Here is a 24,175-nt window from a genome sequence, read left to right as displayed (position 1 = left end):
GCAAAGTCTTACGTACCCTACCAGTACTTCCTTGTAATTGCCTTGGCTACTCCATCATCTAGATTCTCATATTCCCTCCTTTCTGATGATAGCACCGAACGTTCTTACACATCCACATTGTTGCATTTATGCAACAAGTCATCTACAGAAGAGAAAATTATTTTTCCAGTTGCTCTCACAAGAGAGAAGCTTCTTCCTCAGAACTTGCTGCAAGCAAACCGCTTCTTTCTTCCTATTAGCCAGAATTGGATCACATGTCCGTTCCCGAACCATGTTATGACTAAGAATTTGGTCACTTCCACCTGTGAAACAGCTGAGGACAGGAGGTGGATCATTTTATGAAGAGAAATCTGGACATACTGGTTGGGACTGGGGGATGGTGATTACACACAGACAACTAACTAATTAATATTGACTGCAGTGTTGCTGGATTGTATTGATATTAACTCTAGCCAGCAACTGGAAGACTCACATTGGTATATGACTCCAATAGAACTATAACTGCAGAAATGAGACTGTGATCAAGTACATTCATGAAGAACTTGAAGCATATGCTTGATCAGAGAGCTGGTTTCCTGCTGGTTCCTGTAATTTGATTCTCTTGAATCACCTACTACCACATTTTACATAATATTCCATTTCAATGAAAAGAGATAATATCTATAGTCTTACTTCTCCATGGGAAATTTTCAAGTTCATTTGTATCTCCACTTTTTATTGGTTGTACAAATTTGGAGAAATCACTGAATCTTTGAGTGATATAGTTGCCTCATTTGAAAAATGGAGATAACAATAGCATGTATTTCCAAGAGTTGCCTTGCGAAATAAATTTTTAAAATGCGTAATAATTTTAAGGAGTAACTGTATGTTTGTAAATGCTCTATCAATATTAGGTATGATTGTTACTACACACTGCTAGTCAGATTTCTCAAACTATACATCATTCCTATTCATTATTTTTTAATCTAAGAATTATAGAGTGATATTTTTATGGTACTTCTTTCTAAATTACATCTTTTGAATTCTGAAATATCTTAATTTAAACGATTTCTAGATATTCTACTACTGACTCAACTTGTCTTCATACTTTCTATTATTTAATAAAGACTGTTTTCTTGAATCTTTGATTAATTTTTAGATAGATAATTATAATTATTTAGCATATTTCTGATTATTTTCCAAAGTCATAATCTTTAATTGAAAAAAGAGGAAAACGTTAACCATATTTTCACTAAGACTTAAAGGTGTGCTGTTGTTTTTAATTTCCATTCTGTCATACATGAATAAGCAAAGAAAGGGAATGTGGCTTAAAAAATTTGAGTTTTCATTTTAACTTTTCCAAGGTAAAAGAAAACTTTCCCTCTGCATTAGACTGACATATGGTTAGAGGTGGTTTCCATTCCCCATAAAAGAAAGAAAAAGTAGCTAATATTTCTTGGGTGCCTACCTATCATATTTCAGGTAGATAATAGGTAATTAATTAACAAGAGATGTCATCTTTATTTTGAGATGATAATATTAAATCTCTGAAAACTTACATAACTTTCTGAAAGTTGAGGAAGTGGAGAAACTGGGATTTGAACATGGATCTGATTGACATGAAGCTCTTATTTTCTCTTCTTTTTTTGTCTTCCTGCTCCATCATCACTGCGTCAGAAACTGTCCACATGCACCACTACAATTTTATTCTATCAGGAGCTCAGAAAGATTCTTTGTGTTGTATACTTATGTTCATCTTACTTTTTTTTCTTTTACATGGAATTAGGATTCTGTTTCTTTAGATAGTATGTATATATCTTTCCTAGGAGGAACTGTTTGTTTATCTCTTAGTTAGGCATGGATGACGTTGAATTTCTTTTGTTAATGCTTACTTTCCATGTATGTTCTCTTATTTGCCAGCTCTCTTGGTACCGGTTCTGAATTCCTTATACCTGTCTGAATTTTTTGTTATGGTCCATTAATATATTTTCCCTTCTGTCTAGAAATCTTTTAGCCTCTGATTCATTTTATTTATTTGTTTAATTTGACTTTTTAAAAAACTTTTTTTTTTAATTAAATTAATTGAGGTTATATTGGTTAATAAAATTATATAGGTTTCAAGTGTACGATTCTACAATACAGCATCTGTATATTGCATTGAGTGTTCACCACCCAGAGTCACATCTCCTTCCATCACCATAGATTTGACCCCCTTTATCCTTCACTACTTCCCCTTCCCTTCCCCCCTTTCCTTTGATAACTGCTAAACTATTGTCTGTGTCTCTGAGTTTTTGTTTGTCTTCTTTTGTTGCTTTGTTTTATATCCCAAATATGAGTGAAATCATATGAGTCTCAACTTTTCTGCCTGACTTTGCTTAGTACGATAATCTCAAGAGCCATTTATGTTGTGGCAAATGGTGGTATTTTGTCTTCTCTATGGCTGAGTGACACCCTACTGTATGTATGTACCTCATCTTCCTTATACTAAAAGCAATATACAGATTTAAAACAATCACCATGAAAATCCCAATAACATTTTTTAAAGAAATAGAACAAAAAATCATTAGATTTGTATGGAATCACAAAAGACCCTGAATAACCTAAGCAATCTTGAGAAAAAAGAACAAGGCCAGAGTGCTATATTCCCTGACTTCAAATTATACCATAAAGTGACAATAATCAAAACAACATGGTTTTGGGAGAAAAATAGACACAGGCCAACAGACATAAGAAAAGATGTTCGCTCTTACTAGCTATTAGGGAAATTCAAATCAAAACCACAATGAGATACCATCTCATACCTGTTAGAATGGCTATCATCAAGAAGTAATAACAAGTAATAACAAGTGTTGGAGAGATTGTGGGGAAGAAGAACCCTCATGTACTACTGGTGGGAATGTGAATTGGTACATGGTGGAAAACAATATGGAGGTTCCTCAAAAAATTAAGAATAGAATTACCATATGACCGAGTTCCCCTCTTCCCCAAATTTGAAAACACTTATCTAGTAAGATATATGAACCCCTATTTTTATTACAGCATTATTCACAGTAGCCAAGGCATGAAAACAACTGAAATGTCCTTCAATATATGATTGGAAAAAGAAGATGTTGTACCTACGTACAGTGGATTATTACTGAGCCACAATTCGTGAATTTAGCAAATATATATGTGGAATTGTGTTCTAGGTAACTAAAGCCCTGCTCAAGTTTATACTTACCTCCTTAAGTAAAGACTGCCGGCTTGAAGTTAGACATTTTGCTTTAATGTGATTATTTTTTTTTCTTTTCATAATTTCAAACTATTTTCTTCCTCAATTTCAGTGTAAACTATAGCTCATTTTGATTTTTCCAGTATTTTATAATAATGTATTTTCTCCAAAAATCCAAGCCTGTTCTTCTACTATAAGAAAGTTTATTACCATCAGTTCTCTACTTTTAACAAACTTATAACATCATAGTATGCAAATGTAGCATTTTAGATGACTTTCCAAGATACATAGTAGAGGACCTTTATGTGATTTCAAAACACTTTCATCTGCTTGAGAAAAAAAGTCATTACTAACTTAATCTGACTATAGCTTTTAGAACGAAAAAAAAAAAAGAATAAAATATAGAATGTCAATGATAAGGATGGTGCTTAAGAGGGAAAAATAGTGGGCAATCATTAGAGAGACGACGTTTACATTTATATTTAGTAGCAGATTTAAACAGACAAGAATAAACTTTTAGCTGGTTAGTAGAATGAACATTTTGCAGCCTCTAAAAAAAATAGTCCAAAAATTTGGCCATATTCTTTTTCTTATTTTGGTTTATTTATTGTAGTATAACCAACCAACTCAAAACTTAGAGCCTTGAAATATCAACCATTTTATTATATCTCCAGGTTTTGTGGGTCAAGATTTCAGTCAGGAGTCAGCTGGTTGACTTTTCTACTCCACGTAGCACCGGCCCAGGGTAACGTGATTCATTCAGCTGGTGGATGGAGAATTTGGAGGGTCCAAGATGGCTTCTGTTACATATCTGGCATGTTGGCAGAAATAGTTTAAAGGCTGAGCTCAGCTAGGACAGTCAACTACAGGCCTCAGAAATGGCTTTTTTAGTACTATGGTTTTAGATAGGTAACTTCTTACTTGAAAACTCAAGATTCCACAGAGTGTTTCAAAAGACATGGACAGAAGCTGCAAGACTTCTTTTGACTTAACTTCACAAGTCCCAGAGTATCAATTCTGCAATGTCTTTTAAGTTAAGTAAGTCACAGGTTCAAGGGAAGTGGGATTAGACTATACCTGTAAACAGAAGTATCAGAATATATTCAGCTATGTTTAATCCATTACATTCATCTTTTGCTGTATACAATGTCCTCTAAATTAGGCAATGGATTAATTTTCAACAATAGTTTCTAGCTTTGATGAAATTATAGTTGTTGCAAGAAATGCAACACATAGTAAAGCAAAAACAAAAGCAAAAAAAGGTAAATATATAAAATTCACCTCAGCATCACTAAAATTGCCTGCATTGTGGCCACAGTCCAATTTCTAATATTCATATAGATTAAATCAAGTAAAAATATGTTACCCTGAAATAGATCAGATGAACTGGAGTTTACCCCTCAGAAGAGAAAGTTGCTTATAGCTTGTGTTTTCTCATACTTCTCAGCCTTGCTAGTGATATAATTTGCATATTGCAAGCTTCGGTGCCAAGTTACAAATCATTGGGCAGAACGGTAATTTTTAGGAATATGACTCCTTTTTAGAGAAGTGAAGCAAAGGGGTATCTAATGAAGAGTTGTTACCAGTTGATAAACTTTGACCTCGAGGCAAATTTCCCCAGGATGCCCACATGGAATTCTTTTATTCTTGTCTCTTTAATGAAATTACTGAAGGGTGCATATCTCAGGTTCTTTCTCCAGATGTCATGGTTCCTGTTCATAAACTTTTCACATTTCTACTGTTGGCTAAAGTGACACCTACTGCAAAAATTAAACCCAATTGACAGGAACCAAGATTAGATGAGTCCTCTTTACTCTTTTCTAGTGAGACATTTGTTGGACCTTTCCATAAGGTTAAAAAGCCTCGGAAAATGAAACGAAGGCGGCCTAACCTGTTTTGGTAATGATTACAGAATGGTTATGGTTGCATTTAAATTTACATAAGCATGAATATATTAAGCTAGCAGATAAGACTTTTACAACTGGAGAAAATTGAAATAAAGCTGGAATACACTTAATTATCTAAATTACTATCAATATCTATCATTACAAAGTACCAACAGCAGTGCAATTTTGTCATAAGCCTCTTACACTCAACCAAAGAGTGAGTCTACATATATTCCTACAAAACCCAGTGGAGGTGTTGAAATTACACATGCTTTCCCTAATTTAAAGAGGGACTTTCACATCGGGATGCATTAAAAAGAGAACATTTAAATAATAAGTAATTTGCTTTGGCTGTAATCGAATTCCCCTTGCTGTTATTGCTAATTATTGACAATATTTGTGATTGACTAAGAAGCTTTTGCATTCTGAAATAAAATTATTTTTCTGCCGGATCTTAAAAGACAGTGACTGTCTTTTCAACATCATAGACTGTTACCATGGAAATGATTGTGATTTGAGAAGTGTATCAGCAACATCCAAAAAATTGCTCTGTACAGAGAATTCCCTTCTCTTCACTGCTCTGGGCATTGTACAGCCTTGCATAGTAAGTACATGATAATGACTTCTCACATTTATATAATGTGCCTTTGTTTTACAAAGTACTACACAAAAGACAGAGCATAGTATATGCAACTATAAAGAAAGGACTAGAAAAGTAAATTGAAGTCAATGAAATGGAATTATTCTGTATTTTATGACAAATTTTCAATTAAATTGGAAGATAAATTATACTTTTAAACTTAATATTGAGATCTCAATAAGAAAATATCTAGTCGGTGTGGTATTTGAAAGCAGGTTTTGTATTTCTGGAGTTATTAGTCCATTTGTCTGGTAGGACAGACATCTTTGCCCAGCTCATTGAAAGAGACTTCCCAACTTCCCATATGATTCTGTCTAATTTGAGGGATTGCTGAGAGAATCTACTCCACAGAGAATCTGGCCTAAGATGGCCTTATTAGAAGACTAATTCTTACAGATCTTGCTTGGAAAAAGAGAGAATGTAGAAAATAAATCGCATACCTTAGGGCAAGAGAAGCAGCGATTAGGTAGCCAAAATAGCTTTGTTTTCTAACTTTCTGGTTTCTTGCTCCAACAGCTCAAAAGCAGGACTGTCCTGCCCTTTTCAATTGAATTCTATACTTGAACTTTTTTAACCTTGCAAATATAGAAGCTTTAACTCCAACTGAAATAGATGTGAGGAGTAGAACAGTAGCATTGTGTAGACAAAGAAAGTGCAGAACTAGATATGAAATAATGGTGGGGGCCAAAGAAAATTCTTCTGCTTGGGATCTAAATCTGACGATCTGTGGTGTGCTAAGTGCGACAGCTTATTATGGTCTGTGGCTCTTAGAACTTATGCTGAACATCTGATTTAAAGACTCCACTTCCATGTTGGCAGGCCAGACGCAAACACGGAAAAGAAAAATGTATGCATAAACCTCTGAGTGAAGCCTTGTACTCATGGCCAGTTTCTGTGCCTCATCTGAATTCGCCAACATACCAGGTGTCTTTAAGTAGTATATTTGCCTTTTTTTTTTTTTTTTTTTTGCAAAACTAAACATTGTGATAATTAGAATGTCAGTATTTGAGGGAGCAGGAAGAATTTGAAGAATTGCATGTCACTTTCCAATGCACTGCTAACCACAATCAATAGCCATTAGGGAAGAAATGGTGTGATCCCTTTTCCTATGAGGCAGGACTAGAGTTGCTATTCAGTTCACGTTCATTTTCCCAAAGTAAATTTTGGGAGGGAAGATACTTTATTGCAGGGTTGTAATATTGTGTGATTCCAAGAATGGCATCAATTACCATGCAACTCTGTGCAGCAGCCCCTTGCATTTGTCCTAGCCACTTTCCAGCCCTAGAAAGATATAGGAAACACATGATCCCCAAAACCCTATCTAGGGAGGAACTTACATTAATAGAACAGTGGAGATATAGTTGTAAGAACCCAATACAGAGAATATTTATAAAAAAGCTAGATTAAGAACAAAAGCTATTTGAAGATTGGAAAATGTCAAAAAGGAGCCAGAGCCAGAGGAAAGTTTAATTGAAAACAACAACAACAACAACAACAACAACAACAAAACTGCAACTCTAAGAGAGAGGATTATGGCTTCCCGACCTCAGACGAGAGTGCTGGCCAAGCCCCAGGGCTGTTTTTAAAAAGAGCATTGACCAAAGCTGCAGTCTTGCCAGCTAAAGTTGCAAAGATCAAAGCAAGAAAGTGCAAGCTGCTGGAAATGGAAGTGAAATTATGGCAGCATGAAACCTGAAGAAGAAATGAGATCTAAATTCAATGCATAAGCAGCTGCAAATCCGTGGCTGACAGCTAACTGCATGTGAGTGGGGAAGCCCCCAGGAACACATCGAGACATCAGAGAAAGATCAGAAATGGCTTGATTGTTGCCATATGGGACTGCGCAGAGCCATAGCTGTGAGTTTCATGTTTTTCTAAATAATCATATTCCCCGCAAGTGTACAACACAAGTGGGAGAATGGTGCATCCTGATAACTGGAAATATCAAAGTGTGGAGAGTAGCTGGAAATTTGGAGGTGGAGAGAGTGCTAGAAGCCAGGAAACCACAGAGAGGGTGTGTTCCTTCTCTGCCCAAATCCTTGGTTGACTACCAATTTTTCACCCACAAGGGAGGCTAAGAGGGGCTCAGGTGAAGATGGCAGCAGTAGGAAGCCCAAAGCCATAAGTATGGTTTCGAAATATCAGCAGCTACATACAGTGACAGAGACATCATTTGCAGTTTGAGTCAGACAAATCCACTGTCAACTAGAATTTTAAAAAAGTCATTAGAAGGAACACAACAGAATATAGAGTTGCTAAAAATATTACTTATTAATGTTTAATATTCAATTGAAAGTTATAAGAAATGGAAGGAGAGCTATACTCAGGAAATATGCAGTGGGTGGAAACTGAAGACAGCCTAGATATTGGATATAGCAAAGATGTTAAAGGATCTTTGATAAATATGTTGAAAATGTAATGGAAGACATGGCACCAATGAGTGAACCACTGGAATCAACACAGATTGGAGAGTATATTTCAATTGTGAACTTAGATACAAAAGATAAATAAATACTTTGTTAGCTAATGAAATCTACTTAGCTAATTTAATAATACATCCCAATCACATAGGGGTTATCATTCATGCAAGATTGATTTAATTTATGCTGTCTATAACCTAGAAATAAAGGGGACTTCCTTAACTTATTAAAGGCTGCATACCTAAATTTATAGCCGAAATAATTAATTGTGAAACTTTAGCACATTCTCATTTTAAATCAGGAATAAGACCACTATCTCCACCATCATTACCTCCTTTTAAGATAGAATTGCAAATGTGGTGAATGCGGTAAGATGAGAATAACACAACAGCAATCTTGAAGGAAATTGATTTGCTCTTTTTCAGATACTATAATTGTCTATAAAGAAAATTCGATAGACTCAAAGTCTATTAGAATAATATATTTTAGTAAATTTATTGAAATATAAAAAATAATAGCTTTCACCCAGAAAATACAATTGTACCAATAGTACCAATAGTACCAAAATAAAATAATGTATCATTCATGATGGAAAACCCAACAAAGAAGTTTTCTAAGAATTAACCAAGAATGCACAAAACTATTCATAGAAAATAAAAATGTAAACCTATTACGCATCATAAAGGTTGATTAAAATGAAGAGTTTCACAATGAAAATGGTGGAAGTATTCCAACTTGATTTTTAGAGATACCCAATATAATCATTCTACAGTATTGGACTTTAGAAAGGTCCACAATGAAATAAGGCATTTTAAAAAAAAATAAACGAAAAAATAGAGTAGGACTTACCTCATCTTAAGACACAGTATAAAGTCATTGCCATTAATATTAGTATTGTTTTGGCCTTGAAAGAGATGAACCAAACAATATAGACTTCAAAAATAGAGCTGCATTCATCCCAGAGGAGGAAATATGGTGACATTACAAAGTAATGAAAAAAAGGTGGCTTATTTAGCAGATGATATCTGGAAAGCTGTATCATTACATGGAAAAGAAAGCTTAATCTCTGTGTTTTCGCATACAAAGGTGGACGTCAAATGGATTAAAGTAAAACAACAAAGCAAATTGAATGAAAACTGAAGAATATCTTTATGAGCTCGAGTTGAGAGACTCTTTTGACAAGAAGCAGAAAGTACTAAGTGTATTTTAAAATGATGTATTTTACTACACCCAAATCGCAAATTTTTATTTTATTAAATTTACAGATGAATGATATACAACGATAAAACATTTGCATATCTAAAACAGATAAGTAGAATATATAGGGAACTCTGGCAAGATTAAAAAAAAATACAATAACTAGAATACCAGCAACACTTGGAAAGAGGTATGTTGAACAGGGATTTGAACCCACAGAAGGGGCGCTGAAAGACTGTAACCGTATGAAGATGTGCTCGAACTTACTAATGATTGGAGAAATGCAAATTAAACAATCATTTATATCCATCAGAGTCATGGAGATTAGGAAAAGAGGTCTTAGAATGTATTTTCAAGTATGAAGAAATTCATTAGCTCTCTGTGATTGCATCTAATACCCACATGCTCCTAAGTGATAAGGCTGTATTTACTGCAATGTCTATTCCTCGTGGTTCAGTAGTTCCTCTCCTGGATATGTGCATATGATTGAATATACACACATAATAATGGTATTTTATATGGTAGGAACTAGCGATGTGTACCACAGAAGTATAAGCTGCTAAAACGTGGAATAATATGTGACAGTTAAAAGCAAAATCTTTAGTTACCGCAATTTGAATGGAGCTCAGATATAGAGCATTTAAAATGCTATAAGAAAGAGAATAAGAAATATAAGGAAGAAATGAATTAATTAGAAAGAGAATATAAGAAAGAATAAAGTAAAAACAAGTTAATAATATTACACGTTATACAAAGATGCGTTATACAAAGATGTTTAAAGCAATAAGTCAGACACAATGTTAGATTGTTCTTCATTAAGAAAGGGAAGATGGCGGGAAACGGCAAAATAACATAAAGGAAAAACACACCATGGCACCAACCGGTACAAGCATTTGCTGTCAGTGGAGTATGTGCTCACCCATGAATATACAATTATAAAATTTAAAAAAAAATTAAAGTCAATGCAAGTATTAATATTTCTGAATTTCACAATTTTGTCATATAAATGTTAATTTTCCCAGAAAATTATTATCTGATGTATGTTTCATATTGTTCCGAGCATTCACAAACATGATCATATTAATTCCCAGAATTCTTTAGGCTAAAAAACTTTTTTTTTTCCATTATATCACTTATATGCCTTATTCGCATTATCTCTTCTCATTACCATCTGTATTTTGAATATGGAGATATTTAGTAGGTGTAAACCCAGTGTAGATTTAGTGTTTTGATTCTTCTTTCTATTATATGGTAAGTGCTGCCTATGGCTTAAGAAAAGGAATTTCTAAAGAAAGGCATAAATGGAGATTTCTGAGGTTAGAGAGTTTTGTCAGGTTAGTGTCTAGAGAGGAGAAAGTGACACTTTTGTTTTATAAGGGATATAGGGAGCAATTGCCTTTAATAGTGCTATCTGCACATTAAGAAGCAAGAGACAATTAAGTGTTGGATGTTATATTTATGCAAAGCAATTTCTAAGGTAGTTCTTAAACTATTTTGTGTAAGCTATTGCGTATTTCAAATTTGCCTTTATTCAATTTCCTTCACTTTCAGTGGCTCAATATAACGTTAATGAAAGAGGGAGAAAATGAGACTGGAACTTACAAACCTATAAATAAAACCTTAATATTTGTTCTGTTTGAAGCTGCGTTCGGGGAACTGATGCACACGTATTATGAAAATCTTACTGGGAACTTTCACGCTTTCTGGGATGGACAAGGTTCATGCATCCATCTTTCCTGTATTTGTTTCCTTATTAGTAAAATGACCTATGTGTTATTTCAGAACATTTACAATATAAAACAAAATAAAATGACCCATATTCCCACCACCCAGATGAAACTATGGAGATGTAGAACCTTGTGTAAAGCTAAGAGCCATCTGACTGACATTTTGGCATCTGCTTTTCTGACATTACTTTTTAACACTTTCTCACATCTCTATGGTATGCTAAAAATAATATCCTTTCAGATGGATATGTCTTAAGTTATTTAACAAGGTCCTATAGATTTAGTAAAACCATATCGAGGATTTTGCCATTATCAATTTGTGATAAGCATTCAAAGGCATTATTTGTTTTGCAAATTAGTCCTTCTTTGCCTCTTTATTTTAGGTATGCATTTTGTCAGGAGTGTATTACTGAATTTTGATTTTTACCCCCTTTTCTGAGTGTCAATGGTTTTATTGTGATTTGTAGAATTAAAATAGGGTTATTGTGGAGAAGGATATACTCATCCTCTGAACTTGCATTATGCTTTCTCTCATTTCCTATTATTTCCCCCCCTTCTAATCTACTGATTTAAAAGATCTTGACCTAGTTATCACACATAGAGACAACTTCCAAAAAATTCTTAAGAAAAAAATTATTCTTCTAAAATCTTTGTGGTCTTTTCTACAATACCTTCATATTCCTCGATGTGTTTCAAGTAAACACATCATTAAAAAAATGTATCTTAGGTGTCAGTTCTTGAATTTGTGTGTTTTTCTGTTATCATTGAAATTCTAAATTTTTATCTTGATACAGATTAGCCTTTTTAAAATTTTCCTCTGACGCTTAGTGAAGCCATCCAATTTGTCTGCATACTCAGTTATTTCCTCGCGCGCACGTGTGTTTCCCCTGTATTTTCTCCACTTTTATATATTTTTAGTTTGGTTTTGCTTTCCTCTCTTTTCCTAGAATTCCAGTTATCAGCGTAGTGTAGATCCTGGGTCCGTCATGTCCGGCCATCTTCTCCTCCACGTGGTCACGCATCTCTTCAGGTTCGGGTGAATCCCGTGAGTGTGGCGCTCATGCAGCGAGCGCCCCACGCCCTTCTCACTGTGTGTGATAGACTGTAGTTCACCACCATGGCTTTCGTCTTTAAATTCTGTTTCCTGATTTTGGATCAGTCCTCACTGTGATGTGCAAAATTTTTGGAAAACCAGAGCCAGTATTTTCTGGAACATTACATCTATTTCAGATGGTGACATTTCTTCTGATTCTTCAGAGTGGCCCCTTCTACTCTGTATCTTTCACGGGTCTGATTTTTGCTGCTCGCTCATTTCTGGGTGTTGCATTCAGCCATGCCAGAAAGGCATCCAGACTCTGAAGGCTTTCACGTACTCTTAGCCCCAGTCAAAATGAGTTTTGTCAAGTAGACTTTTTTGCTACCCATCTGATTTGAAGGATGCTCTGCTGAATTGGTACTCTGCCACTTTAAGAAATTCCGAAATGTAGCTTTTTGTTTATTTTACGCAACCTCCTAATAGGAAGTCTTAACATTAACATCATACTGGAGTTCGTTCATTCTTTCTTTCTTTTTCAAATTGACAAGTGGCTTTGAGGATTTATCCAGATTCCTTCTGCTTACTTTGCAAGCTCTTTAATGAAAGGAGTTGGCTCTTTTATCCTCACGTAAATTCAATCTCTGCCTAATCTGGCAGAAATGCTTTAAGGTATATAAAATGTGAGTAGTAGATATCCTTCTAAGTTTTCAGCACTAATACGTGTTCTTTCCCATTTTTGTATTTCATTGGTCATACCTATCAGGCTTTGAGAGGCATGTGCGGTGAGTGAGGAAAGATTGCTTCTGTGTGGTCACAGGACCTCATTTATGCCTAAATCTGCCATTGACTTAAAATCCGACATGTAAAACTCCTTGTTATTCACTATGAAGCAGGTCAGATGAAAAATTAAGTTGCAGATTTGTTAGCCTTAGTCAATTCAGGTTTCTTTCTTGTGATGGCAACGAATTCATACATTTTACTACCAGTGAGTAGTCCTGGTTTGCCTTATTTTGCGATTGCCACAGGGTTTAGTCACTTTAGAAAGAGACTCTTTGTGCATTGGCACCAAGATAAAGTCTTTGCAAATGAAGTCAAACTGAGATTTGTGGAATATCCCCCAAACCGTGCATTTCGACCCTGTCTTTTCCCCTGACATTTTTTTCATGGGCCTCTGTGTCTCGGCCCTTCAAAGACGAGCCCTGATATCATCAGTGACTAATGATCAGCCCTTGCATTGGGAGCCAAAGAAAGCACCCCAGATTCAGGCTTGCTTTTCCTAATTAAAAGTGGTTAATAACTCTTTTATTAAAACTAGATTAAATTCTTATTTGGGAAACTTTAATTTAAAGTATGACCTGTCAGCTACATGGCACTTCTATCCAGCCTCATCTCCAAGCATACCGATGGAGAGTGAATTCTGTTTTAATATTCTCCAAAAGCACAGAGTGAGCAGGAGAATTATAAAGTATGGGAGGAAAAATGGTCGCTTTTCCCTTATTGGCAGAGAAATCATATAAAATGAAGCCAAACAATTTGAATTTGTGTAGTTATGTAATCCTAAAAATGCTGCTATGATAGCCCTAGGCAGTTTATATTTTTTTTATCCTAAAACTGCTGCAAAAGCACCTCTTCTTGCCAACCTGCATTTAGCGGCACCTGTCCGATTTGAACCCTTTTCTTCAGGCTCATTCAAGGGCATCTCAGCGTACACAGTGATTGACTTAGACTCCTGTTCTTCCAGACTAATTTCACCTCTGTCTGTCATGGGTTCATTTTAACTGGAGCAGTGTACGGCTAGCTTCCTGATACTCCCTGAGATGCTATGTTCCTTGCGAGAGTGGCACGTAGGGTGATATTTCTGGGTGAGTGGGCAGGGCAGAGTTGCTGGAGTCGACAGCAAGCCTGGCAGGGAGGCAGCGAGACAGCCCAGGGCTGTGCGACCTTAAAAACTTTTGAGAAACTAAATGATGCTCCCAACTTTGCACAAAACTCCTGCTGAAGAGGCTCAAGACACCATGCCTCTTTCTATGGAAACAAGAAAAACAGTATAAAGAAGATGAAAAACGTCTGCCCAAGTCATTGTTTGGCTTCATGGATCAATAAGAGAAAAAGAACAATCCTGATCATTATTCTTTTTTTCTTCTTTTCTTTTTCTTCTTATTGTTCTTTTCTGTTAACTAACTGCTAATCCATTTTAAAATAGAACGTTTACACCTTGTCAGATCGTTCACAGAATTTTTAATGAATTGGTCTTATATTCTTGTGAAAATATACTCTCAAGATGTGAGCAAAATTTCTTCATTAAGATACGTGTAAAAATTGACATTATAATTCTAGTTCTACATGTTTCCCCTTTCTAGGGTTAGTCTATATTTCTGTTATCATGTCTCTAACTTTCAAACACTTTTCTGGAATTTCAAGTTCTTTTTATGGGAAGGTAAAAACACCCTAGTGCAAGTATTATACCATGAAAAGACTACCTCTCTTGTTTTTGCTTGACAGGTCACTTTTCCCCCCTTATTATAGCTTTCATTTTCTTTCTCTAATTGTTTTGAATGTGTTCTTAATTTTGTTTGGATATTTTCATTAACTTATTTTCAAGTAAGTTATCAGCCTATGGAGATTAATTATTTAGGCAATTATGTTATTCAATTTACCTGATCGTTTCTAAGTTTATATTGAATAAAGCTTTTCATGTCTTTTCTACATTTACCGATTTTTTTATTTTTTTAATTAATAATGTTTCTCAGTCTCCCCTGCCATATATCCCTTGCCCAGCATTTATTAAATGTCTACGGTGGTTCCTGGAAATAGTCATTTTCTAATGATGAAAATGTTTCTTGAAATATTTGTTTGTCATCACTGTGCTCTCACTAAAATCAAGTAAAGTTAGGGTGGTAAAGAATGAGGTAAATCCTGACTACGTTGCATAAATGCTTTTCTCATATCTACCTTCTTTATAGTCTCTTGGCACTGGTCTCTTAGACCTAAACATGCCCAGTGGAGTTTTATTAAAACATTCTTCGAGTATCTGAGATATTTGTCACTTACGATAATTTTTAGTCACTTTTTAATCGCCATTATTTGTTTCTATATTATTCTAGAATTCATCTTAATTTCCTAATTTATAATCGTGACTTACTGTTTTTTGATTTTATAACTGCTCATAATTATGAAACTTGATAATGCTACTTTGTTTTATTCACATTGACCTCCTTAATGGCCTGCTCTCTTTGGGGGTCATTTTGCTCCTTAAATGCTGAAAAATGTGTGTTGTACACTTGAGTATGCATATATATTCCCCTCCTGCCAAGCTTTATTCTAGATTTGGGTGATTATTAGGCCAGTACCACTTTGGAAGAAGAATTTCGAAAAATGTAATTTGAGATTTTTATCCTTGTTGATATTAAAACTCTTACAGCCCCCCCCTTTTTTTTGTAGTATTGTTTGTTCAATACCCTTTAAAATATTTCTGTACAGAATTATAAATGCCTAGTGTAACTTCATTTTTTAACTAAAGTCTCGATCACAGAACTGCTAGTTTTGTAAGGTACAACCAACATTTTTATAGGTTACCAAGTGACATTACCTGGTTCTATAATCTTTTACTTCCCACTTAATAATTTGCCTCATTTGTTAGACTAAAGGGTTATATTTTCCCCAGCTAATAGTTATCAGGTGGTGCATAAAATTTGCAAAATTGAAAAATACTGAGAGTTTGTGTATAAATATTTAATTGGTATGTGAAATAAATATCTATCTCATTACTATTAACATTCTCATTACAACATCCCAACTATTGAAATATTTGCTATTAAACAGCCATTGTCAAGACCTTGCATATGGAATATAAATGACTACTTTCATAAAGAAACTTAATTTTTAAGGTCACATAGAAACCAGAAGGGAAATATCAATAATAATAGTAAAACCCAACTTTTTCATAAATTAAATTAAAATAGTGTTTCCTTGTGCTTCTTGCATATGTTTTGTTGTTGTTGTTGGTTTTTGTTTGTTTGTTTTTCAGCTAGTAACCTAAATATAGTTGTGCCGGCATTGCTAGAATTGTTTCCAAGAATGCATATCACATTAGAAAGAATCCTTTTCTTCCTGTGGCCTAGTCAGACCCCAGACCTCATCTGAGCTGGATTAGGGAGGCCAGGTAACCTACCGCCATAAATGACCCTTTGCACATTTTTAGCTAATGAATTACGAAAAGAAACAATATTAACAAAGAACACGAAGAAAAACTGACAGCTGATGAATCTTCAGCTCTGTAACGTGGTGTTTCTGTCGTGATGGAGCTAGCAGTCTCTCCCACACCGCGTTAACAGGACCTGTACCTTGACCTGCTTTTCCAGTGGGCAGTGATGGATGTGCACTGTTCCGTCAAAACTCTTTCCCCCAGGTCCCATTGTAACTGACAGCAATTGTTTCACCACTACTGATTTGGGTTGGGGTGAAGTCCGTGGCCTTGGAGCACAGCCAAAGTAAGTGGTCCACTCAGGACCCCAAAGCATGGCCTCATTATCACTCTACTTTAATAAACTGAGCTGCCAAGTCACTGAAGCACTGATATCTCCAGGTATTCTGTTTGTTCTCTTTGATTTATTTTTTATGGTGGTTGAGATTTCTGAGTTACCCGAGTATGCTTTTCTTGCTGTGACCTCATTTTTTTTTTCACTATGGACTGTCTGTGTCTTTAAGCTGCCCCTGTGAGTTAGACAAAACTTTTAAATTTTTTTATAGACTGATAGCTTCAGGAAGAGTTCTGCCTGTCTACAGAACTGTGTTCCTACAAACAAACAAACAAAAACACAGCAAATCTGGTGCTAGCTCTGAGTTAGGGTCTTGACTGGCATGACTTTTGTTTGGGATTTATGTGTAACTGTTAGAGGCGAACGATTTTGGATATGTAAGTCAGCCCTCTATTGGGACAGCCATGGGATCTAGACTGTTACTTTTTCTGGAAATCGGGGAGCAGAGTGATCTGGATATCTGTGCTGTGCATAAGAAGTATACGTAAATTCATTTGTATTTGCCAATTCTAAATAGAAAGACAAGTCACAGTTCAATGAGTCCTTTAATCAAAATTCTTTTACCTGCAAAGAATATTACATATGCCCTTGCATTTTCAAAGGACAAAAATAAGCAAATAAAAGTCACCATTGAGCTAGACAGCACATTTTCTATGAATCATTACAGATAAGCACAGGATGGTAACACCTGCCCTTCCAGCCCATTTCGGATTCTTGCATGAAGTTTCCATGCTAACATCCTGATGACCAAACCAAATCACATGACCAAAACCAAAGTTAAAGGCTGGTGTTAGAATCATTTCTTTCATGTTACAATTCTGGTGTTTACATCTGTTTGTGTAGTTTTCTGTAATACAATCCTATTTAACAAATCCAGAATGTAATTGAAAGTTATTTCAAGAAGAATCAATTAATACATAAGTTCAAGTATGTTTTTTTTTTGGCTTAGGAGTTTTGTGCTGTTTTTTTTTTTTTTTTAAAATTCCATTAAAAAATATGCAAGCATTGTTCTAAACCTTAGTGGTATATAAAATTTCCTATACTCAATGAGCTTATATCTTAGTGGGGAGATGGAAAAGTAAGCAAACATTGTAAATGAATGTTTCGCGCACTGTGACAGAAAGCTGTACAGAAAGCTGTACAGAAAGTCTTCTGTGCTTACCTCACAGAAGACTCGGTACTTACTCAGAGACTGAAAAAGATGAGGAAAACCTTCTATGTGGGGACAGAGTTAGATGTGGAGGTACATCTTTAGACAGGGTAGTAGCATAGAGGGAGAGGAGAGTCTGAGAACACCGGGTCGAGGCAGTGGAAGGTTGTAGAATCCTCAGGACGCTATGGGTCATCCTGAGCACATCAGGAAGCCGAGGAGTTCTGCAGTTCTTTTGATGCTTGATCACTTCGTGAATCCATATTTTAATTTTTATGCACTTAGACATAATCATGTTCAATTCTTTTCTGAAAATGCCAATATCTAAATTTTTTGAGAATCGGTTCTCCTGATGCTCACTCCTGGCGATTGGTATCCTTGCGTAGGCGTTGATCCTTTCACTTGAGCTCATGGTTTGTACGTCTTTCCCATGGGAAATCTGAAGACATAGGTGTTGCTTCTGTTGTGAAGTGAAGAATGCGATGCACGTGAGAAACCACTTTTAGCATTCTTCTCTAGTTAAAACTTGCTGCTGTACCAAAGTTCAGCGTTAAGTTGTGGTAGTGATCATAATAGGCATTTGTCCTCAGAACAATCCAAGGTCTGGTTTCGGCTCATATTTTGCTGTTTCCATTTTTAACTCTTCTGTGAAACTGCTTTAAATACAGATGACCTCATGACTGTTACTGGATTTGTCTTTCGTTGACTCAGCCTCCTAGCAGAATTTCTTAGTTCTCTAAACCCTCCTTCTACCTTCTTTCTCAAAACATTCCCATCTCATTGTTTCTATGCCATTGTCTCTTTTTTCCCCACCATGCTTTTCTAGCCAATTTTTGTTCTCTTTTGGATTTTTCCGCCCCCTGATTCCCGGCCCTTAAATATTGCTGTATTTAAGATTCTCTCCTCTGTTAATCTTCTTCTTGTACATGAAGCGAAACTCATCCAGAACTGTGAACTTGATGTCAGTGATTCTCATCTTTGCTTTTGTTTTATGTCTTTTAATTGAAGTCCATTGTTGCATGACGAATTACCCCAAAACTTAGCAACTTAAAACAGCAAGAATTTATATTTCTGCACAGTTTCTGAGGATCAAGTATCTAGGAGCAGCATAGTAAGTGGATGTTGTGGCTCAAAGTGTCATAAACATTACTGGAGATCCATCCTTGGAGCTTTAGCTATCTGAAGTCTTGCCTGGGGCTGGGGAGGGTCTGCTTCCACGATGGCTCACCTGGCTGTCCTGGGAAGTCCTCAGTTCCTTGTCATGTGGATGTATTCTCAGTCCTGCCTGAATTTCCTTGAAACATGGCTACTGATTTCTTTTGGGGTGAGTTATGTAAGATAGAGCCAGGAGGAAGGCCATGATGCTTAGTATGATCTAGCTCTTAAAGGGACATGTAACCATTTCCACTCTATTCTATTGGTCACCTAGACCAATACGGTGTGGGAGAGGATTGCAGAAGGATGTGGACACCAGGAGGCAGGAATCCTTGGTGGCAGTCCTGGAGCTTGGCCGCCACAAGGTGCACATGTCAGGCACATGTTCATTTAATCATCTAACAGGTACTTCAGACTCGGTACGTATAAACAAACCCATTATATTCTCATTCAAACTCTTCACATTCCATCAAAACTGCCATCATTTACTCCTCTTTTGATATTCTCCATCTGAATGAATGACACTATTATCTACCTAGTTAAGCTAGGAACCTGGAATTACCTTTAATTTGTTCTTCCCTCTATTCTGCTGAGACAGCACCTAAATATTTCAAAATCTGTTTACCCCACTTTAATGTCCCTAGTTCAGGTCCCTGTCATTTGTCACCTTTGTCACTGATCTGTTTCCCATTCTTTCCAATCCATTTCTATCCCCAAATCTGGCAGAATGATCATTAAGAAAAAGAAATTGAAACATGCCATTTTATTGCCTAAAGCTAGGATCAGATTTGTAAATCTATAAATGAAAATACCTTATATTGGATAATGGCAGGGGAGTAAAAATAGCGAAGGGTTGTCAGTGCAGTAAGCTCCCAAATGAATCCAAAAGCCTTCCATAATGTTGACTGAAAATGAAGAGTTGAGTTAGTCTTTTCTTCCGTTGGTGCTAGCTATAACCACCGATAACTTTGTAGCTGCAGCATCATTCTCAAGGACTGAATATTGACATTTCAACTGGTATAAATCAGCTACTTAGGAATGACGCATAAAGAAAAACATAGCAGATATCCACAAAAGCATGTCATTCTTTCTGCAATATAGTTATTCAAGAGGGCAATAGTTGCCAGCAAAATTGCACGATTTGCTTTTCACTAAAGAATAGATGAAAATGCAATACTAAAGAAAAGTAGTTTATATCGGTTACATCTTTATGAGACATCATTATTAGGCCAAAGCAATGCCCCTGCCCCTACTCTTTTCCAGCTGTTTCTTACCTGTATTTCCTTCGATGTGAACAAAAATTACACATAGTAAAACGAAGCACTAGAAATACAGTAGTCCCCCACAATTCACTGTTTTGCTTTCCACAGTTTCAGTTACCAGTGGTCAACTGCAGTTCAAAAATATTAAATGAAAAATTCCGGAAATAAACAATTCATAAGTTGTAAGTTGCGCCCTGTTCTGAGCAGCGCAGTGACGTTTCATGCCGTCCCACAAGGATGTGACGCATCCCTTTGTCCAGCGTGTCCAGGCCATATATACTCCTCTCCCCTTCCCTTTAGCCACTTAGCAGCCGGTTCAGTGTCAGATCAACTGCCGTGGTGTCTTGGTGCTTGTGTACATGTCACCCTTATTTTACTTAAAAATGACCCCAAAACACAATAATGATATTGGCAATTTGAATGTGCCAAAGAGAAGCTGTAAGGCACTTCCTCTGAGTGAAAGGGTGAAAATTCTCGACTTTGTAATAAGGAAATAAATCATACGCTGAGGTCGCTGAGATCAATGGTGAGAACGAATCTTCCATCTCTGAACGTCTGAAGAGGACGTTCTGGTTGGGCTGTCACACGTCAACATGCAAAAATTATGGCCACACTACTCACCAAGTGCTCAGCGGGATGGAAAAGGCATGAGGTTTGTGGGCAAAAGACATAAACGGAAACTGCTTCCAGTGGACGGCAACGTGTCGCTCCAGAAAACCATGAGCCTACGCGAAGGCTTCTGCAGGGGACCTCCTGCAGCAAGGGACGCCAAGCCATTTACTGCAACCGAGGGGTGGTCACAGACAGGGATAGGTTTGTACTGAACACTGTGACAGTTACTGGGGAGGCTGTGTCTGCCGAGGAAGCCGCTGCCACCTTTCTAGTTGGCGGAGCTGAAGAAATTGAGTAGGCTTCAGTACCATCCACGGTTTTAGGCATCCACCGAAGGTCAGGGCGGACTGCTGTGTCCGGAACGGAAGGTTTTGTGCGTGTGCTGTAGATCACAGCACTGAGTTGTTTACACAAGCCGCCTCAGTATTTAACATCGTCAACATTGCCAATGCAATGTAATGAGCCAGGAGAACCGGGTATTTATGCAGCTTTGGCATTAAACACAGATCACTCTCTTATGTAAGAGTTAGGGAATTAACCAGCATTCCACCTGAAGAGATGCTAAGGTCACGTCACCTTACTGCCTCATCTCACAAGCGAGGAAACAGGCCCGAGGGGAAAATTATGTCATAATTTTAAAATAAGAAATAACTGCAAATGCGAAGGCAACAAGATAACTTCAGAAATGTACTTAATACCAGAGAACCAATGGCTAAGAGAATTCTAATAAGATAAATGAGAAAAGTTAGAAGTGTATCATCACATCATATTTTATGCAGATGCTAACAAAAATGATACTTAAAACAATACTAATTAAAACAACAGTAGAAATGAGAAGCCCTGGAGTAAGTGTGGGTGGGGTAGATGCTTGATAAAATGATTCATAATCATAATTATTCAAAGTATTTCTAATGCAGTAAGAAATTAATACGGTGTAAATTATAAAATAAATCCAACCATTCATTTTAGAAAATAAGTCCTACCAATCTTGATGAACTAAGCTGAAAAAGTTAATTCATAATGTTATCAAAATAGAAAAACACAGCTGAATGGTAGGGCATTGTGATATCGGAGTCAGTCAGGAAACTGAAGATTTACCAGATCAAATAATTCTATGATGTGGAATTTATAATAGCATTCTAATTTATTTCACAAAAAATCCCAGATCCTCTGCTTGCTAACATATAGAAAATAATATGAAAGGCAATATGCACATTTTTATACATCATTAAACAAAAACTATATTGTATTATTCTTAATAGTACTTATCATACTCTGTATGTGTCTGGTACTTACATATCAAATATCATAAAGAATACTATCACTCAACTAATTCTTCTTTCCTTTAAGAGAAATGCTCCCTGAGCCTTGTCTGCAGCCTCGTCTTCTAAAACTAAACACATCCACATCACCTCCAACCAACTTCTCCTCTAAACTTTCGTAATGTTATTGAAGACTTAGTATTTTCTCAGAATACTCAGGCTCAATCACCTGGGGCCAGCTTTTCCTTCTCCTTTAACTATATTGTGTAAGTTTTGGAGATTCTATCCTCCAACTTCTCTCTCATATGTATCCTTTCTTTGATTCTTATACTAGTCAAGGCCCTAGTTACTTCTCATCTCGTATTGGTTCCTCCTTATTCTCCCTGCTCTCTCATAGTCATAGGCCCAGAGAGTCAGAAAGTTCTAATGGCTATATTTTCTTATGCAAAACGAAAAAGCCAACAACGAAAAAGCTACTGAATGCCATGAACCATGTTGGACTTAGAGCTATAAGGATGGGCCGTAAGAGTAGCTTTCTCTTCACTTCAGTGCATTGCTGTTGATGTAGCTCAGCCACACTCTTTCATTGCCTTTTAGTGCCTTCTGTACTTCTGCTAACGTCGTCACTTGCTTACTATGCAAATACCCTTCTCGCATTTCAAATTCCGTTTCACGACAGATTATCTAAATAATCTGGTCGATATTTTCTCCATTTGTCCAGTGCTTTGCACTAACCTACCTCTTGAGGACACTGCACAGCCTGCAGAAGAGCTGCCCTTTGACTGGTGGCCGCTGCTTTAATCCCCTCTGACAACAGGAGGAAATACAAGGCTCATGACTGGACCTCTGGGCTTAAGGAATTGCCCCAGCTTAATCCTGGAGCAGGTCAGTTTCCTTCAATGCACAGCTAGTATGCTTACAGGGAACCTGCTGTCCTAACATGAGAATGACAGTGCCATTTACAAAATCTAGGGAAAGAGAAGACATGTTCATTTCGAGGTGCTTTAGGGAAATTTGAGATGAGTTACCCATTATGTAGTTGAAATATGGATCTGGAGCTTAGAAGAGGGGTTCAAACATGCAAATGGGAGAAACGCATTTGAGAATCATCAGGATGTCAGTGATGACTGCCGCTGAATGTAAAGGATATTGATCCATGCAACCGTAGAGGGTGTCTTGAATACTGAGTCAAGGATATAACCCGGGGGAATATCAGAAAAACAACAGCCCATGAGGAGAGTGAAAAGAATCAGAACAGTATGAGAAAAGCAAGACTTAACTTTTGTCGTGGACATCCTGAGTATGAGCAAGTCTTGTGGAAGAGTTTTCATTTTAGTTTTTCTATCATCTTTTTCCTTTTTGTATTTCCAGTACATATTCCAGTACCTGAGTCAACCGGACTTCCAGCTGTTACCCAGTCCTTTCTCTTGCTTCCTGCACCCTGTGCTTTCCTCACGCACATAATTCTCTGCTTTCCTGCTCCACCTGTTGAGATTAACTTAATCGTGCAAGGCACAGTCCAGATCTGAACCTATTTTTTGAGCTTACTGTCTTTTCCGTGTGATTATTTGTATACCTTTCCTAATTTGTTCACTAGGTTTTTACTTCCCTTGAGAATCCAGTGTTTAGTTGTTCTACTACTTATTTTGCTGGTACTTATTAAGTGTTCAAAATATATTTTTCGGTTGACAACAGTATCATTCATTTGACCTAAGTCATCTTTTGCCTCTCCCGCTTTTCCTCTCTACTCTTGCTTGCCTGTCTCCTAGTAGGAAAAAAAAAAAAAAACAAAAACAAAAAAACTTCGAAGTGTAAACACATTACACCTTTCTGAGAAAGAGAGAAAGAAAAAAAGCAAGTCTTCCTGGGCTGAAGTTTGACAGTGATATGAGTGGTGAAATTTCCTTTTCTTACATAGATCACATTGCGGAAAGGTTTGGCAAGGAAAGTAAACATTTTCTATGCCCCTTGTAAATCTAGCGTTACATGTTATTGAAGCGTGTTTGTAATCGGGATTCCACTTTTTCAGATATAAACAACACATGCTAAAATTAATGAGAAAAAACAAAATTAACGTTTTGAACTATCCCACATTTTTGT

The sequence above is a fragment of the Rousettus aegyptiacus genome, unplaced genomic scaffold (genome assembly GCF_014176215.1).
Source record: "Rousettus aegyptiacus isolate mRouAeg1 unplaced genomic scaffold, mRouAeg1.p scaffold_m13_p_11, whole genome shotgun sequence".
Lineage (NCBI taxonomy): Eukaryota > Metazoa > Chordata > Mammalia > Chiroptera > Pteropodidae > Rousettus > Rousettus aegyptiacus.
This window is presented reverse-complemented; position numbering follows the sequence as displayed.